An 18,064-nucleotide genomic window follows, 5' to 3' on the forward strand; every position below is an offset into this window, starting at 1 on the left:
TTTTGGTTTACATTTTAAATTTTTTTTTAATGATGTGTACATCATCCAGAGAACATCTGCAGTTTAAAAATACAGCCGGTTAATTAGTTGGTTGTCACTAGGGCAAGGAGATCGCCTCTGGCCCGAGCGGAGCATGACTTTCTCGACGGGTGATCAGTCTTTCTGTGAACTTTTGCTTCCCACGAGAAGGACACAGTTCACGACCAGAGGCCAAAATAATGCCATGTTCCTATGCAATAATCTGTGGAGTCAATCAAGAAGGCTCGTGGGAGCTGAGTGTTGAAATCTCTGCCCCCAAGTGTTACCTTATATACTTCCAGTGTTTTAAAAAGTCACTTTTAAATCCTGCAAAGGGACCATCTGTTGCCTTCAGTCTGATTTGCATATGATAGATTTACATTTTATATATTTATTTTCTAGGTTGCTTTCCAGTTACACAGTCATAATGAAAAGTGGCACAGCCAGTTGTGTTAGAATGGCAAGTGCTTTGCCTATTCCATGTTTTCGCATCTGCTGATCTAAAGCCTTTGTCATGCTTTTGTGGGGTGGAGGGAGGAGTCCCTTGATGCCAAGGGAAATGTTTTCATCAAACGTAATGCACTGTAACCTTCAACCTGCTTTCCTCAATAACAATTGAGAGATAGGAGGCGCAGGGGTGATTTCACAGATGAAAGGACCATGTTCTCTTGGGTCAAACACACACCAACCATCATCTCCTGTGGCTGAGATCTGAGATGTTTTCTCCTGTGTTCCTTTTGCTGAGGGTGCTGGGGATTCAGTGTGGGTCTCTTTGCTTACAAAGCATGAGGTCCACCTGCTGGGCTATGCTCAAGTGAAATGAAATTGCAGGGGACTGAGGGTGTATCTACAAAGAATGTCACCCACATGTCTTCAATAATGTCACCACTATGTTTGGTGCGTCTCGCAGTGCCTTCTTGATGTCTCTGAGCACTTTTTTCTGTGGGTTTCCAGGCTGGCAGATAAATTTCAGGGCAAATAGTGCTGGTAGAGGATAACCTTTTATTTGAGTGCGCAAGATGGATTTAACGCCTGGGTGACCAACTTTTCTTCACTCCTAAGGCTTGTCTCACTGCAAAAGTGTTTTGATATCTGTGATATTGATGTGTTAATATTCTAAGACTTGATATTACCTCTATCCTGGGCTTTTTTTACCCCTTGTGGCCACTTCTAAAATCATCTGACTCAAATGAAATTATCTTCCCTCAGCCATTGGCTGCCCTAACTCTGTGATTTCATGAAGATCTTTTCCTTTATTTCAGATTTTGGTTTTGAAATCTCAGGGAATGGGATAGAACAGAATTGGCAACCGTCGTTGTTCTTGTGTGCCATCAGGCAACTTATAGAAACCCTAAAAGGGCTTTCAAGATAATAGAGAAATGGTTTTACCAGTTCCACACACCCTGTGAGTCTCCATGGCTGAATGGGGATTTGAACTCAGGCCTCCAGAGTCCTTGTCCATCACTCTATACTGTACACTACACCATACCTAGTCACTGCTTTTCTGGTTCTGCTGAGGCTTTTTCTGCCATAAAGATTTTCACCCACCCATTCTTAAAGGAATCAGAAATTTGCCAGTTGCCTACTCTGAAAAGCAAGCCAGTCTTGTCTGCTTTTCCTGTTGGACCACTTCTGTCTCTATGAGTCTCTGTTCCAGCTGAGGTCATCGCGAACTGCCCTTCTAAAAGTCCCAGTAATCAAAGCAGTTCAACTTGAATCATTTAGAAAAATATATTTCCATGTTGCTGCCCCTGTGCTCTGGATTTCCTCTTCTTGAGGAAATGTCATACAGTACTTTACAGTCCCTGTAAAGTATGACATCTTTGCATGTCTTAAAGAGGGAGTGTAAGGTGGAATTGTTTCAGCAGGACTTTGGAGACTGGGAACTCCTGTTCTCCCACTTAAGTGGTGAGCATTTTAATATAAAATAAATTTGTTCAGGTTGTCACTAGGTTTTACTGCATTTTATCATTTATATGAAGTGTGTGTGTGTGTGTGTGTGTGTGTGTGTGTGTGTGTGTGTGTGTGTGTGTGTGTGTGTGTGTGTGTGTGTGTGTGTGTGTGTGTGTGTGTGTGTGTGTGTGTGTGTGTGTGTGTGTGTGTGTGTGTGTGTACGTGCAGCTTGGGAGAAGGCTGGCCCTTCTCCCAAGAGGCATAGTGGGGAATTGAACTCCCAAGGTATCTGCAGACAGATATCTAAACCACTGAGCTATCAAGCTAGCTTATGTAGCTAAGATTTATTTATTATTCTATCATTATTATTTTCATTTATATGCCATTCTTCTCTCCAAAAATAATAAATAGTAAATAATAAATCAATCTTAGCAGCAAGTCTTGTGGCACCCTTAAGACTAGCAGATTCATTTTAGTGTGAGCACAATTTGGATTAGATTGTGATTAATGAAAATTCACACTCAAATAAATCTGTTAATATTAAAGTTGATGTGCGCAGAATAGGAGGTGTGATGGTTATACAATGGATACTGAGGCAAAGTTAGTAGAGAACTAGACCTTCTCACTGGTGGTGTGCCAGTTGTAGACCACTCTGCTCAGAAAGGCTTGCTTGGCCCCCATTGCATTGTCCTTTTTGAGGCGAGGCAAAGGGTTTTCGGTTTGCCTGAGCTTTTTATAGTCATTAGGACTTGGTCTTGTCAGTATAAGGGACACAAAAGGTTTCCTTGAGGTAAATCTGGCTGTTAGTATGGTGTACATCAGAGGCAGGACAGTTTTGACCCTTCCCCAGCTTCTCTAACCCATTCCCAAGGATGATGGGAACTGAAATCTAGAACTTCTAGAGGGCCTCCCCACTCATGGCTTACACTGAAATATGTCCATTTTCTAGGGATTCACACAAGATTCTTTCCCAGCCCTGTTCAGATATGCCAGGGGTTGAACCTGGAATTTATTCCATATCATATGAGAATTCTGTCACATTTCTACTATGGGCCTTTCCTCTCCATCATTGTATGACCAGCTAGCAGAACAAAGATAGAAGAGAAACCCAGTAAACTTCTCTCTTTAATTAACAAAAGCAGAAAAGCTACTGTCTTTGATTTTAGTGATCAAATCCAAATGAATCTCTCCTATAACATTCAGAAGTGGGGGTGGGGTAGTATGATCATTTCCATTAGAAGTCAAGATGGCATTTCCCCAGTTCCTTAATTTTCCATCTGTACTTCATGTAGCTGCCTCGTCTTTTCTAAGTGTCTAACATTTCCTTTCACTCATCTTCTCTGTATATTCAGAAAGGCATAAAACATACCAAAGAAGAAGCTGTTGTCAGAAGTGCCAAGTGTATTCCAGCCCAACATTTTATTTTGGAAAATAACAATTCCTTCCTCGGGGACACCCAAGAAACTTCCTGGCTCTCTCATTATTGAATCATCCTGGTTTTTCTAAGAACTTCCCCACCACCACTTTCCTTATTTGCTGCTTTTAGTGTCTTTGTTTGTTTTTCATTCTTCAGAAGTGTAGAGCTTTAGAAAAAGGTAGGGAGTCAATGATATGCAGATTTTCACAGATATATTTTATCTCCCTCTTCCTTTTTTTTTCTTTTTTAAGCACTTCTTTAAGAAGTATTTTTGGGTAACTCTTTGGCTGTAAGCAGACTTCTGAGTTTGTTCTCTTTCTGCTTATCATAACCTTGCACCTTACCAATGGTGTTTCTTCATCCTTTGGCTGTCCTTGCATGTCCTTCAGAATTATTGAATCCTTTGCATAGAGGACAAGACCTGCCACCCCTCTAGGATGTCGTCTCAGAAGAATAAGAGGGAACTAAGAGGGGATCCAATTGACACAGTTATAGCTCTTTGATAACACTTCAGCTGGTGTGGCTGTCCTGAGGAATCCTGCGATCTGTAGTTTGATTAGGAACTTACATTGTCTGCTGTGATTCAAGCAAGAAGGCTAGAGCCTCCCAAGCAGAGAAGTCTTAGTAACTTACCAAACTACAAATTAAGTACAGTTAAACTGGTACCAGTCTGCTATAATTGTGTGGTGTGAATCATCTCATTAAAATATTAAGTTCCTGGATACTTCTAGACTCCACATCCCCCCAACTGTACTGATGCACTCATGCCCTCCCCACTGCCCTTTTCAATAACTCATGTATGGGTATGCAGCATGCCCATTTTACTGACTGAAGATGGGTTTGCTATGATATGGACCATTTTGCATTTTAAAATTTGTTTTTACATAACTCTTTCGAGCTGGAAAGAATGTTTAATTAAAGGTTGCTGTAGAGGTTAAAATGACAAACAGTGCAGTAAGAGCTAGCCAAGTCTTTTCTTTTCAGATTTAATACGGCCCCTGAGTTAACTTGTTCAGTGATTACATCTGCAAAAAGCCATAAACAATGCAGAAGGTGATAAATTTGTCCTCAAGTTTACCTAAATGTTTAAAATGGAGAATGTTTTTATTTTCCCTTGAGGTTGGTACCAAAGATAAATTAATTTATCGCTGCCTACTACTTTGACATTTCCAACTGTAAAGTGTGGCTTCAGTGGGAGTAGTAATTAAAGTAACGAGAATTTTCTGTGCTTCCTACTTTTATATCCTTCTCCGCTTCTAGGCCCTCTGCTCTCCACATGCACTGGAGAGGCTGTGGCCCCAAGGAAACATTGGCGCCCTCTCTTGGCACAATCAGAAATGTCATAGGCATCCCCAGTGGCTATTTCTGGCCCTCTTCCAGTTGCTGTAGCTTTTTAAATATTTTCTTTCCTTCTCTTTGCCATGTTTTCTAGTGTTCTTCTCTCAGTTATGCACCACTCTTATTGGGCAATCATAGTCTGGGTATCTACCGTGGTATAGAGGTAGACTAGGACTCAGGAGACGTGGGTTTCAAATCACTGTTTGGCCACTGGGGCAAGGGTGGCATTGGCAGAACCACTTCTTAAATACCTCACTTATCTTGAAAGCCCTATTAGGATCACTATATCGTATTTTTCCGTGTATAAGACTATACTTTTGTCTAAAATCTTTGGACTAAAAATTGAGGATCGTCTTACACACAGAAGTAAAATGAGGAGAGAACAAAAACAAGTGGAGGGGAAAGCAGGGATCAAAGTGATCCTGCAGGGCTTTGATCCCTGCTTTCCCCTTCACTTGCTAAGCTCCACTTAGATTTCTTAATTTGGGGTTAGAAAAGTGTAGGGGGGGCGTCTTATACATGGGGCGTCCTATACACGGAAAAATACGGTAAGTTGGTTCCAGTTTGATGGTATATAACACACACAATTGTAGTTCACAGTTCTGCTGGAGCGCTCTTCTATTCTGATCATTTCTTACCACCTCAAGCCCAGACTGCTTGATTAATTGATGGATTTATTGATTTACACATTATGTTGAAAGCTTAGAATCTTTTTTAAAATTACGACTCCCAGAATCCTCTCAGCTGCCATGGGCTGTGGCTATGCTAGGTGGAAGATTCTGGCCACTGTGGTGAAACACAAGAAAGCAACAATCCCACCCTCTGTCACATTTGTAAAGATGACACAGGGGAAACATTTGGCCTCTATTCAATTTTTTCAGGTTTAGGCTTTGTGGGTTTAGTCAGCTTGCAACATCACATGCCTGGGTGGAATCTGATGAGTTGTACAGTTCATCAGGACAGTAGTGGCCAGAGACACAGCCATGAATCATGATGACAGTTTCCACTCTGTAATGTCTAATCCTGCCACATCTAGTCATATTACAACTCCTCCAGTCAATTGTAGCAGCCCCAGCCATTGTTGCATATTGCTACTGACCATATCCAAAATGCAGCAGCCAGATTGCTAACTGGAGCTGGTCGCAGGGATTACATAACCCTGTTACAGCAGCTCCATCGGCTGCTGATCTGCTTCTTGGCACAATTCAAAATGTTGGATTTAACTTTTAAAGCCCTAAATGGCTTGGGCCCAAGCTATGTCAAAGACCACATCTCCCTCTGTGAGCCTGCCCAGGCATTAAGATCCTCCCGGGAGGCATTTCTCTCAGTTCCTCCACTCTTACAAGTGGACAGGGGAGAGGGCCTTCTATGTTGCTTCTCCCAGACTTTGGAACTCCCTCCGAGAGAAAGCTAGGCTGGCCCCATATTTGCTGTCCTTTCTCTTCACGCAAGCTTTCCCTGAGTGACTGGCTGCCTGAGTGGAATTTTTAAATGGATTGTTATGCCTTACTGCTTTGAATGTATTTTGGTGTCATTTTTGTTAACCATTTTTAGCATGGTATTCATTTTATCCTTTTAAATATGTGTATATTTACTGTTTTTAGCTTTATATATTGTATGTGAAGGATGTAAGCTGCCTTTCATCCTTTTTAAGGAGAAAGGTTGGGTAAAAAGATTGAATGAATGAATGAATGAATGAATGAATGAATGAATGAATGAATGAATGAATGAATGAATGAATGAATGAATGAATGTGTGTTATGGCTGCAAATGGCTGCCTGTAGTGGCTCAATTAACCGAAGGTCCTCCCTTAGAGTTGGCCATACAACTATGCCGATTTATCACTGTGTGAGATCATGAATTTGCTTTTCATTCATTCCCTCATTCTTTCTGGCATTGTCTTCTTTGTTTTTCTTATGGCACTGATCCTGCTGTGATAAAGTGTGAGGGGCCTTTTTGATCCTGCACTCAAATCCCCATCCTTGTTTTTCTATTGCCCTTCAAACTGAGACTTGATCAATAATCCAGTGTTTCTTCTTTATGAAGCATAGATGGAGGCACAGCCCTATTTGTTGTAAATGTTTTTTTTTCTTTACACATTTATTTTTATTCACTTCAGACTGGCTTAAAAATAACTAGCATTAAACTTAAGTCACACTTTATGAAATAACTGCACTTAAAGGTAGTTTGGTATAATAACAAGAGTTAAATCTAATGGGAGTTGTACCTATGTACCTCAGAAATGTCTTTACAAACAAATTACCCATTTCACACAATATACAGTAACTGTACTGCTTCATCCAGGAATCCTGACTGAATGCCAGTAATTTCAGAACTGACCCTGAGAAGGCAGCTGTAAATAAACTAGGAAAGCTTATCAAGTAACAGGATCTTTTGCTGGAGATCAGGGCCAAGATCATCCATGCTATGATACTCCCGAGTACTGTACTATGTATAGATGTGAAAACTGCACAGCAAGGAAAACTGACAGGGCGAAAAGTTGACTCATTTGAAATGTGGTATTGGAAGAGAGCATTGTGGATGCCATGGACTTCTGGAATAGATTCTAGATTGAATCAAGCCTGAATTCTCACTAGAGGCTGAAGTGACTAAACTGCAGCTATCATATTTTGAACACATCATGAGAAGGCAAGACTAACTCAAAAGGCAACAGTGCTAGGAAAGGTTAGAGGCAATAGCAGAAGAGGAAGACATGACATGAGATGGATTGACTCAAGAGGAAAACACAGCCTTTAGTTTGCAATATTAAGCCCTGACTCAAGCTCTTAAGGACAGAACCTTCCAGAGGTCATTAATTCAGAGGGTCACCATATGTTGAAGACAACCTGACAGCAACCATAACAAATGTGATATATGCAGCTCCAAAGTAGTTAACGTGACGTGTGGAGTTCTGTTAGGGGCAGTCCAGTCATGTGCTTGAGCAGCAATACTTTTAACAATAGGAATAGGTATGAACCCGCCTCTTCCCCATGTGCCTAAGGCAGATGCCTATTGCCCTGGGAATTTCTGTGTGCCACCTTTTAGGGGTAGCCATACACTTTGTGGCCAAATTCACCATCACCCTCTGTGCTGCTAATTTCTCACTCAAACCACACTCCAGACTCCTGTCACATAGCTGGGAGTCCACACCACAGTCCTTTCTGTATGCTGTCTCTCTGACTTAAATTGTGCATCTCTGCCCCCCTTGCCCAGCTGATTGGCATAAGATGGAGGCACAGAGTGCTTTAAAGAGGGAAGTTTTTGTCTTTATGTCATTGAGAACTGAGTTTTGCGGGGCAGGGAGACCATATAAACATAAGAGCTCTGCTGGATGAAGCCACAGGTCCGTCTAGCCACACAGAGTGGCCAGTTAGTTGCCTGTTGGGAGTGTGCTAGCAGGACTTGTGTGTAATATAGCAGTGGTTTCCAAACATGGATCCTCAGATGTTCTTGACTACAACTCCCAGAAGCCCTGGCCAGCACAGCAAGTGGGGAAGACTTCTGGGAGTTTTAGTACAGAGAACATTGGCTTGGAAACTACTGCTCTGAGGGTCTTTACCTAGAAAACCCTGGAAAGAAAGGGTCCCTATAATTCAGAATTGATTTGAGGACACCTGGAGCACCCTCACGTTCTCTAGCAACTGATTTTCCAGTTGTATTGCCTCCAGTACTGGAGATAATTAATATGTAGCCATCCCTACTAGCAAGCATCTCCTCTTCAGAATGGCTGTCTGTCATGGAAAGGCAAGAAGAATGTTTGTGTTTACTTGCCGGCATGTGCATATGTTTGCATATCGTATGTGTGTTTGTATGGATACTCCTTAAACATCTACACTTTGTCTAATGCAGGGTGATTTCCTGTGTCCTAATCCCCTGCAAAAACCTCCTTTCCCCCTTTCCTGTTTTTTAAAATCAAAAACACTCCCTGCAATCTCAAGTGGCAAATTATTTAAAAAAAATGGGCGTCATGAAGGAAGGGGGGGGAGAGAAATATTGCCTCCACACATTTTGTTACAGACAGACTTTTTGTAGTGTTGAGGACCCTAATCTTTAATTTTTAAAATAAATATTTGGGGGGAAAACTGGGAGTGTTGGGGTTCAAATCTGGGCCACTGAGAGCTTCATGCTGCCCATGGGGCTGCGGGTCCCTCATCTCTGAGCTAAAACTGAGAGAGGGACAGTCACTGTCAGAAGGGCACGCTCACACCCTATGTCTGATAGGGTGGCTCATGTAAATATCATGGGGGTGTGCAGATGAGCAAATTGCTACATAACATATTGCTGTTCTGTCACAACCCTCCGTTTTCATGGCTTTCTGTTTGTGTCATTGGAACCATAGAGAAATGAATTCTAGTTTCTCACCTGGAACCCAAAGCTCTTCTAATTTGTGCTGAAGGAGAAGCAAAGGGTGAGGTATAGAGCATACGTATCTTAAATCCTGATCATTTCCACGGGTTTAGGCAATATGAATCATTTACCAAAAAGGTTCCTGCATGTTCCTTCATTCTGGATTTGGTACATAGACACTGAGTACAGTACAAGGAGGTGCCGGTTCCTTGGTATTAGAGATTGTGAGAGGGCAAAGTGAAGTGGCAGCCTGGGAGGTCTATTTATTTATAAGACATACATCCTGCTTTTTGACATAGACATCCTCAAGGTGGCTTATAACAACCTATAAAAGCAATGCAACATGATAAAATACAAACAACCCCAAACTGCTGTAAATCCACAAGGAGAGAACAGCAGAGTCAAAGATAAAAGCAGCATTTTAAAAAAAAAGGGGGGGGGGACATAAATCCACACTTGTCTCATCCTTCCAGGCAAGGACGAAGAACTACAAATTCAGGTGGGATGGTAAAGTATCTCCTCTTGTTCTTCAGAGAGTTCTCATGCTGGCAAGGACTGCATTTTGGGTGAAAACTAACTTCTTTTGTTGCATTAAATTCACCCATTCCCCCCCCACACACACACACCATACATTTGCTTTTGTGTGTGTGTGCAGAATGGTGCAAATTGCACAACTGAGCATATTGTCTGGCTTGTCCAAAACTTGGATGGTTGCTGCTTCATTTAAAAATTTGAAAATTCAAAGTGCTAGTTGGCTTGTTGCCGTCTTGCTTAACATTCAGCCTTTTGGGCTTGATTTCTGTTTGTCTGCCTTTCTCTGTGTGAGGGGGGAGCTTTAAAATGCCTTTTAGAGGCACCTCTTGTCAGGAGAACTTAAATCCACAAGAAGGAGGAAGGTAGCTAGCATTGTTTCCCTCACTATTAAAACATCATTTAAAAAATCTTGTACAGTGGTGCCTCTCTAGACCACTAGTCCCCAACCTTGGACTTCAACTCCCAGAAATCCTGGCCATCAGAGGTGGTGGTGAAGGCTTCTGGGAGTTGTAGTCCAAGAACATCTGGAGGCCCAAGGTTGGGGACCACTGCCTAGACGATGACTTTTTTGAGCGATGTTACGCAAAACAATTGTTCCTATGGGTGATTTTCACTGGATAATGTTTGGGTCCTTGCCTGGCAAGACAGTTTTTTTGGGGGGGGGACCCTGTTTCACAAGATGGCTTTCCCCCAAAGGTGAAAATAGGTCTTATGTAATTCATGTGTTTCAATGAGAGAAAAAGCCATCTTGCAAAGCATTGCCAATGGGGCTGTGACTGCAAATTTAAATGGTAGAGAATGGTCAAAACAGCCAGGAACCTAAGGGTAAAGACATTGTAAAAACACCAGGGATATGACAAAGACAATCCCCAATTAACACAAATTATGAGTTGAGATTCCCACATTTGGGCAAATCATAGGGATCAGCAACACACCCAAAGTACAATGGATGAGCCTCCCCCCCCAAGGAAAACCACTTTTATGACATGGTATTTCTTCTGCAAGGTATGAGTTGGAATGAACCTTTCACCTCCTACCCCCTTCTGTCCCTGACCCCCCCAGGCATGGTGACCCCCTGGCTGCACCTCCCACTCAGTACAGGGCTGCACAGCCCCAGTCCTGCCAGAGGCCAAGAGAGCTCCTCAGTGTTTTGGGGTGCCCTGCAGGACCCCCATCAGGGGCTAAGTGTTTCTCCCACAATCCTCTAGTGCACAGGTATTAGCATATGCTATTGTGTTGATATGACTGGCTACCAGAGAAACAATGAACCAAACTTTGATTTAAGGAATGGTATTGAAAAGAAATATTTATTCTTTAAATGCTCTTGACCACAAATTCAATTGGGAGTTCCTCTGTAGTACTCTTAAGACTGCAGTTCTATATTCACTAGCCTGAGAGTAAGCACAACCAGCCTAAATGGAATGTCTGAGCAGATATTCATGAGATTATTCTATAAATCTGCAAACCTGACCAAGAACAATCACATTCATTTGTGGAATCATCCCGATATTTTCCAACCACCATTGTGTCAGTCTCAGTTCAGTATTATCATCCATTCTCTTCTGGTAACCGAAGTATGAGTAATTATCAAGGATGCACAAGAGGTGTGAGACATACATAATGATCTCGTTCAACAAATTTTAATTCTGGTTGGTAGGGGATCCTTGTCTCCATCACCCATCATGCCAATTCTTGATTTGTAAGAATCAACAACAAGAATAACAGCAGCAGCAGCAAGACTTCCTGAACACCCCCAGTGCTTATTATATGCCTCTTTGTCAAGGGTGAAGGCAGCTGAAGGATTAAGTTAAAACAAATAGGTAGGATTCTCCCTGAAAAATTCTCAGATGATCATGATCAACCATGCTGTAAGCACAGTTGTCAGTGTCATATCCATAAATGGAAGTCAGGTTGGCAAGAACCCAGAAACCAAATGTTTTCTAGGTGTATATAGAGCTGCAGCTTAACACTTCTTTGCTAGCTTGCTCCCTGAAGGGAGTCTTGGAAATGAGGCAAGAATGATCTGAGGGATCAGCCTTGACATTTAGCTTTTAGTACACATCCACGAAAAGTTAACAATATTTGTGTTCACTTGAGATTGAATTCCCCAAGGGAATGCCACTAGAGAGCTTTCTCTAGGCAGCTTTTTGTCTTCAGGTGCCCAGTTAGCCTAGAACAATCATCACCATCAAACTTTCTTTTTAGAGAAGAAGCATTGTACCTTCTTGTTTGGGTGTGACTCTATGTAAGCTTTTATGACTTACGTGCTGGCGGTTTCAGGAGCAAGGTAGCAAACATTCTGGATATTGCATATGTTTTTGAAATTGTAATTCAAGCCAGTAAGAGGCATTTGTTTGTTTGTTTGTTTTACTTCATAGTTTAATACAGATGATGGCAGCACTGGTGCCACAGTGCAAACGTCGGCTTATAGAGAATCACTGAAAAATAAAATGGTTCTGTACTAATGAACATTCAAATTAATCTTGACACATTTCTTATGGAAGAATTAAACATAGTGTTGTATTACAAGAAATGGTCAATATTTATTATTAATTGTAGCTGAGTGAGCTGCACTCTTATGTCACAAGCTTGTCAGCTGTACTGGTTCAGAACCAAACTCACTGACCATTTTCCAGTCTTAATTAAATCCCAGTGTCATTGTTTCTTAAGGACACAAACTTGAATTGCTTTCACAGTCAGGAAATTCAAGTAAGTGGAGAAAACTTCTGTTGTTAGAGGCTCAGTCTTCAGTTCATAGATGGCTTTGGAAAAGAAGGAGGTAATGCTTGAGAAGGACAGAGCTAGTCAGCACATCTCTACTATACTATTGACTTTATATTATACATTCCTAAAAGAATAAGGCCATTAATTTAATATAATTCGGCTAAATCCCATCATAGTTATAACTAGGATAGACCCATGGACCTGCTCTGGGATCTAAAATTGAATTTGCCTCCTTGCATCTTAAATACTGTATAGGAAGGATTTCTCCTTTAGCTTTCTTGTGACATGTAAATCAGGGAAAAGCAGGAGTTCCGCTTTAATGGAGCTGTTCTTGGTTCTGAAAACAATTGACTAAATTGGCAGTAGAGTCATATGCTCTTGCACATATCTGCGTATTTCAGAGTGGGGCAGATGGCCCATGCATCAGTAGGGACAATAGAATTCTTGCCATCTCTGTATTTCTACAAAACTATATAATATCCTTGAACCATACATGCAACTCATTATCGGTTGCGTTGATATAGCTCCCAGTAGTGATAAAATGATGGCTATTGTCTTTGACTTCTAAACACCATTTTAAAAATAAAAAGCCTTTACAGGAGAGTGGTTCAAATGCAGTTGCTCACTTCTTGCTAGGCAAAAAGTGGCATGCACGTCTGAGAGCCATCACCCTTCATCTGTAGCTACATACTGTACCTATGTGACTACAATATAAATAAATAAAAAGATAAATATAATAAGAAGTTCAGCCTTAATCTCAAGCCCCACATGCACAATCAGGGATGTCCCACTGGTCAGAAAATACTATAACCTAAGTAGTTGTGTCTGCTGTGTAGGTGTTTTTCTACATTCATTTTCCACATTCCTCTGCTGTGATGCCTTCGTGAGAGTCCAAATCAACCAGATCAGCATCATATTTTATTAAACATGCACATTCAGCTGGATGTTGAAATCATTTATGACCAGACAAACCATGTGAAGAAATATAAGCAGAGGAAAAGTAGGAAGGCAAGGAATAGATGTTGTATGCCAAGTACCATATACTCATGATTGTCCACAAGAGCTCAGATTAAAGTATAACAGTTTGTCTCTAAGGTGCCATGGGTCTTTACCTTTTTCTTAATTTTTTAAAAAATATTATTATTAGGGTTCTGCCTGATATGTTTTTCCAGAGATCATATACTGCTAATTCTTCCAATGATTGGAGAAGAATCTAAATCATCCTCATCCTCATCCCAAAAGTCTTTCTTTTGAGTGATCTGCTATTTCTCCATTTTAATGAAGATTTTACTGTCATCTATAGTATTCAGAGAAAAGTCTCATGTCCTTTCTAGGTGATATGCCCCATTACAACACAGAGATGTCATAAAAGTATGCACAATTGAGATATTAATCAAATCTCATGGTCCCTCAAAAGAGAGTATTTTGGGGAAAATATCATTTGATAATCTAAAAGTCTCCTAGACAAAAAAAAAAACACCTATGTTGTGACCCCAGAATACTGTTGTTAGGATACTTTGGTCAGACAGTAACAAATGCATATCAGAGTTCGGTGAGCAGTTTGCAGACCACAGCATTAATAATATATTGGGAGAAGCAAGTCATAAGGATGAATAAGGCAGCTGGCAAATTTTAGTTATGGTCACAGTAAATGCAAAACTATTGAAGGAGATACATAAGTGTCTTGCAGTGAGAACAACAAAAACACTTGTGGTGCCTTTACACATCTTGAGAAGTGGGTTACTGTCCACCAAAGCTTATGCCGATGAGAAGCTTGTTCGTTTTCTGGACTCTTCATTGTTAGTGAGACAGTAGACATGCCATAATTCTGGAGCGCTGAAAAAATACGAAAGAAGGAAGAAGTAGTCCTGATTTTCTTCTGTTACTTTTGAACAGGGCTGAAGCACTCTTCTATTCCATCTGGGGGACCATGGTAATGTGGGGATGGGTAGGAGAAATACTTGTTTTTTTCAGATAGTGAAAGCATGAACCTTTCCTCAGGTATGTTCAGATCCCTTGGTCTGCTCTCCAAAATGGACTCTCTTAGAATATGTGGACTATCTTCCATGTAACTGGTGATAAAATATATTAATAACTACTTTCTTCACTTCCACCATTTTCTCTTTCTTGACTTCTCACTGCCAGCAAAGAACACCTTGCCTATTTCTTTTTTTAAATTGCTTTCTCTTAAACAACCTGCTGTGAAATCTCCCTATTTCCTGTAAATATATCTAAACCACTTGAACGTTGTTGGTTTTAAATTCTCATTGCAATACAGTGGTGCCTCGCTAGATGCTGATAATCCGTTCCACTGAAATCGCTGTTTAGCGAAATCATTGTCTAGCGAAAAGCATTTCCCCATTGGAATGCAGTGAAACCTGTTTAATGCTTTCCAGTGGGGAAGAATCGTCGTTATCTAGCAAAAATTGGCCATAGGAAAGCCGCTTTGCAAACCGCCAGTCAGCTGTTTAAATAGCTGTCTTGCGAAGCTTAGATCCCGAAAACACCCGTTTTGCGAGTGTGAAGGGAGCTGTCAAAATCGTCGTCTAGCGAAAATCGCTTTGCGAAGCAGGGACCAAACATTGTCCAGTGAAATTCCCCCATAGGAATCACTGTTTTGCGAATCGCTATAGCGATTGCAAAAAGGCAACGTCTAGCAAAAAAAACTGTCATGCGGGGTAACTGTCTAGCGAGGCGCCGTTGTATGTCTTCCCTGTTCTTTGGATAATGATGAAAATAAAATGCTGCTCCTTTGATGAACTAGGTGACATCCTTATCTGTATTTTAGATTCCCTGTATGTTCTTCATCTCTTCTTACATCCAAACAAGATTCATGGAGAAGAAAACGATCCATCCCACTAGAAATGGTTTCAATATTTCCCTCCTTGGCCTTTCCCACTAAGGTGGGCAAGAACTTTGCATATACAAGGCAAAGGTGTTACCATGGCTTGACATAGAGGCTGGCTAAATAGATGTTCAGTCCACTGTTTGATCCTCTGATGGGATGGGCGGGTTGGCTCCTAAAGATGACAATCAGATGATGTTTTTGCCAGAATGAAATAGCCTTCCCCAGAGTGATCCTATCTGCACCTTTCTGGTCCCTGTTGCAGGGCTTCTTCTTTTTTTGGTTCAGGTAGAATCAGTCTGGTTTGGATCATTTCCAGCATATGTGATAACTGAAAATGATCCAGAGTAAGCCTTCCTCTTTCCATTTGCCAATATTGTGAAGTGGCTTCAGAAGAGAGCCACTTCAGGATATTGACAAATTAAGCACTTCCTCTGTTCTGTGGAGGAAGTTAAAAAGATTCTTAATGTTTTAGGGCAGGCCACTTTAAAAAATGCTAAAGTAGAGGCAAAGGGGGGGGGGATTTTTTCTTTGCTTTTCTCTTAAAGGTACGGTACGGTCAAAACTTGCCCTGTTCAGCTGCAAGCAGACTCTTGACCAGACCTAAAGAGAAAAGCAAAGAAAATTTCCCTCCTCTTTGTCCGCTCCTATTTCTTACTGCTTTGGCTTTTTTTAAAAGTGCTTTTATATAATTTTTTACATGGTATAATTGAGGAGGTGTATAATATACCGACATATGAAGTGGCTCTCTTATTAAGCCACTTCACAATATTGGCGAAATTGATAGCAGGCAAATTGATTTTGCTATTTTGATGTGAGAATAGCGCCAAATGACCTCCTAGTGACCCTGTTTAGCCCAACCTGTGAGATCATGTTGACATGCCCTTAGCTGATATTGTTGTCACTCCCAGCCACTATGGCCAATGGGCCAGGGATCATGAGATCTGTAATCTAGCAATTAGGGATGGGGACAATTTTGGTTTGATTCTTATGAATCTACCAAAATTTGCGATTACCTTCATATCTGGGATGAAAAGAATTTGAGATTCTGAGCGAACAACCATGAATGTAGGAGAGACAGAGATGACAAATTCATGCATCCAGGATCAGGGCTTTGAGTGCTTAAGACTTTAAACTTTGAGATTGAGCTCCATATATTCAGTCATGATGGTTCCCCAAGGAGCCTTGCCATATGTACTCAAAAATGACATACAGTGGCAGGGGGTGGTAGAAACATGGCTTTTCTGCAAGAACAAGAAGTTGGAGAGCATGCCAATCTCATGGATAAATTGGTCCTCTTGGAAACTTCAAACAAAAAAGAAATGGCAGTGGAGATCAAGACTTTCCCGAACCTTATAACATCTTGACACGTCGTCGTCTAGTCGTTTAGTCGTGTCCGACTCTTCGTGACCCCATGGACCAGAGCACGCCAGGCCCTCCTATCTTCCACTGCCTCCCGTAGTTGTGTCAAATTCATCTTGGTTACTTCTATGACACTGTCCAACCATCTCATCCTCTGTCGTCCCCTTCTCCTCTTGCCTACACACTTTCCCAACATCAAGGTCTTTTCCAGGGAGTCCTCTCTTCTCATGAGATGGCCAAAGTACTGGAGCCTCAGCTTTGAGATCTGTCCTTCCACTGAGCACTCTGGTTTGATTTCCTTTAGAATTGATAGGTTTGTTCTCCTTGCAGTCCAGGGGATTCTCAAGAGCCTCCTCCAGCACCACAATTCAAAGGCATCAATTTTTCGGCGGTCAGCTTTCTTTATGGTCTAGCTCTCACTTCCATACATCACTACAGGAAAAACCATAGCTTTGACTATTTGGACTTTTGTTGGCAAAGTGATGTCTCTGCTTTTTAAGATGCTGTCAAGGTTTGTTATTGCTTTCCTCCCAAGAAGCAGGCGTCTTTTAATTTCGTGGCTGCTATCTCCATCTGCAGTGATCATGGAGCCCAAGAAAGTAAAATCTGTCACTGCCTCCATAACTTCCCCATCTATTTGCCAGGAGGTGATGGGACCAATGGCCATGATCTTAGTTTTTTTTTATTTTGAGTTTCAGACCATTTTTTGCACTCTCCTCTTTCACCCTCATTACAAGGTTCTTTAATTCCTCCTCACTTTCTGCCATCAGAGTAGTATCATCTGCATATCGGAGGTTGTTGATATTTCTTCTGGCAATCTTAATTCCGATTTGGGATTCCTCCAGTCCAGCCTTCCGCATGATGTATTCTGCATATAAGTTAAATAAGCAGGGAGACAATATGCAGCATTGTCATACTCCTTTCCCAATTTTGAACCAGTCAGTTGTTCCATATCCAGTTCTAACTGTTGCTTCCTGTCCCACATATAGGTTTCTCGGGAGATAGATAAGGTGGTCAGGCACTCCCATTTCTTTAAGGACTTGCCATAGTTTGCTGTGGTCCACACAGTCAAAGGCTTTTGCATAGTCAATGAAGCAGAAGTAGATATTTTTCTGGAACTCTCTGGCTTTCTCCATAATCCAGCACAGGTTAGCAATTTGGTCTCTAGTTCCTCTGCGCCTTCGGAATCCAGCTTGTAACTTCTGTTGTTCCTTTTATCTCTTGGCTCCCTACTTTAGCATTCCAGTCCCCTAGAATGAGAAGAACATCTTTCTTTGGTGTCAGTTCTAGAAGGTGTTGTAAATCTTCATAAAATTGTTCAGTTTCAGTCTCCTCAGCAATGGTGATAGGTGCATAAACTTGGATTATTGTGATGTTGAAAGGTCTGCCTTGGATTCATATTGACATCATTCTGTCATTTTTGAGATTGTATCACATTACAGCTTTTCCCACTCTTTTGTTGACTATGAGGGCTACTCCATTCCTTCTACGGGATTTTTGCCCACAATAGTAGATATGATAATCCTCTGAGTCGAATCCACCCATTCCTGTCCATTTTAGTTCACGGATGCCCAGGATGTCGATGT

At 41.3% G+C, this 18,064-nt stretch overlaps 1 protein-coding gene and 1 non-coding gene across 7 annotated transcripts in view; one reads left to right on the plus strand and one right to left on the minus strand.

The window, feature by feature from the left end:
• The window catches only part of KCNH7 (potassium voltage-gated channel subfamily H member 7), a 376,531-nt gene that overhangs the window by 130,844 nt on the left and 227,623 nt on the right, over nucleotides 1-18,064 (plus strand). The gene's annotated exons all lie outside the window — the stretch shown is intronic.
• LOC140703459 (U1 spliceosomal RNA) lies at nucleotides 10,394-10,560 on the minus strand. Its single transcript, XR_012082845.2, has one exon. It is a non-coding gene; the product is annotated as a U1 spliceosomal RNA (small nuclear RNA).

Source organism: Pogona vitticeps, chromosome 1 (assembly GCF_051106095.1).
Source record: "Pogona vitticeps strain Pit_001003342236 chromosome 1, PviZW2.1, whole genome shotgun sequence".
Taxonomy (NCBI): Eukaryota; Metazoa; Chordata; class Lepidosauria; order Squamata; family Agamidae; genus Pogona; species Pogona vitticeps.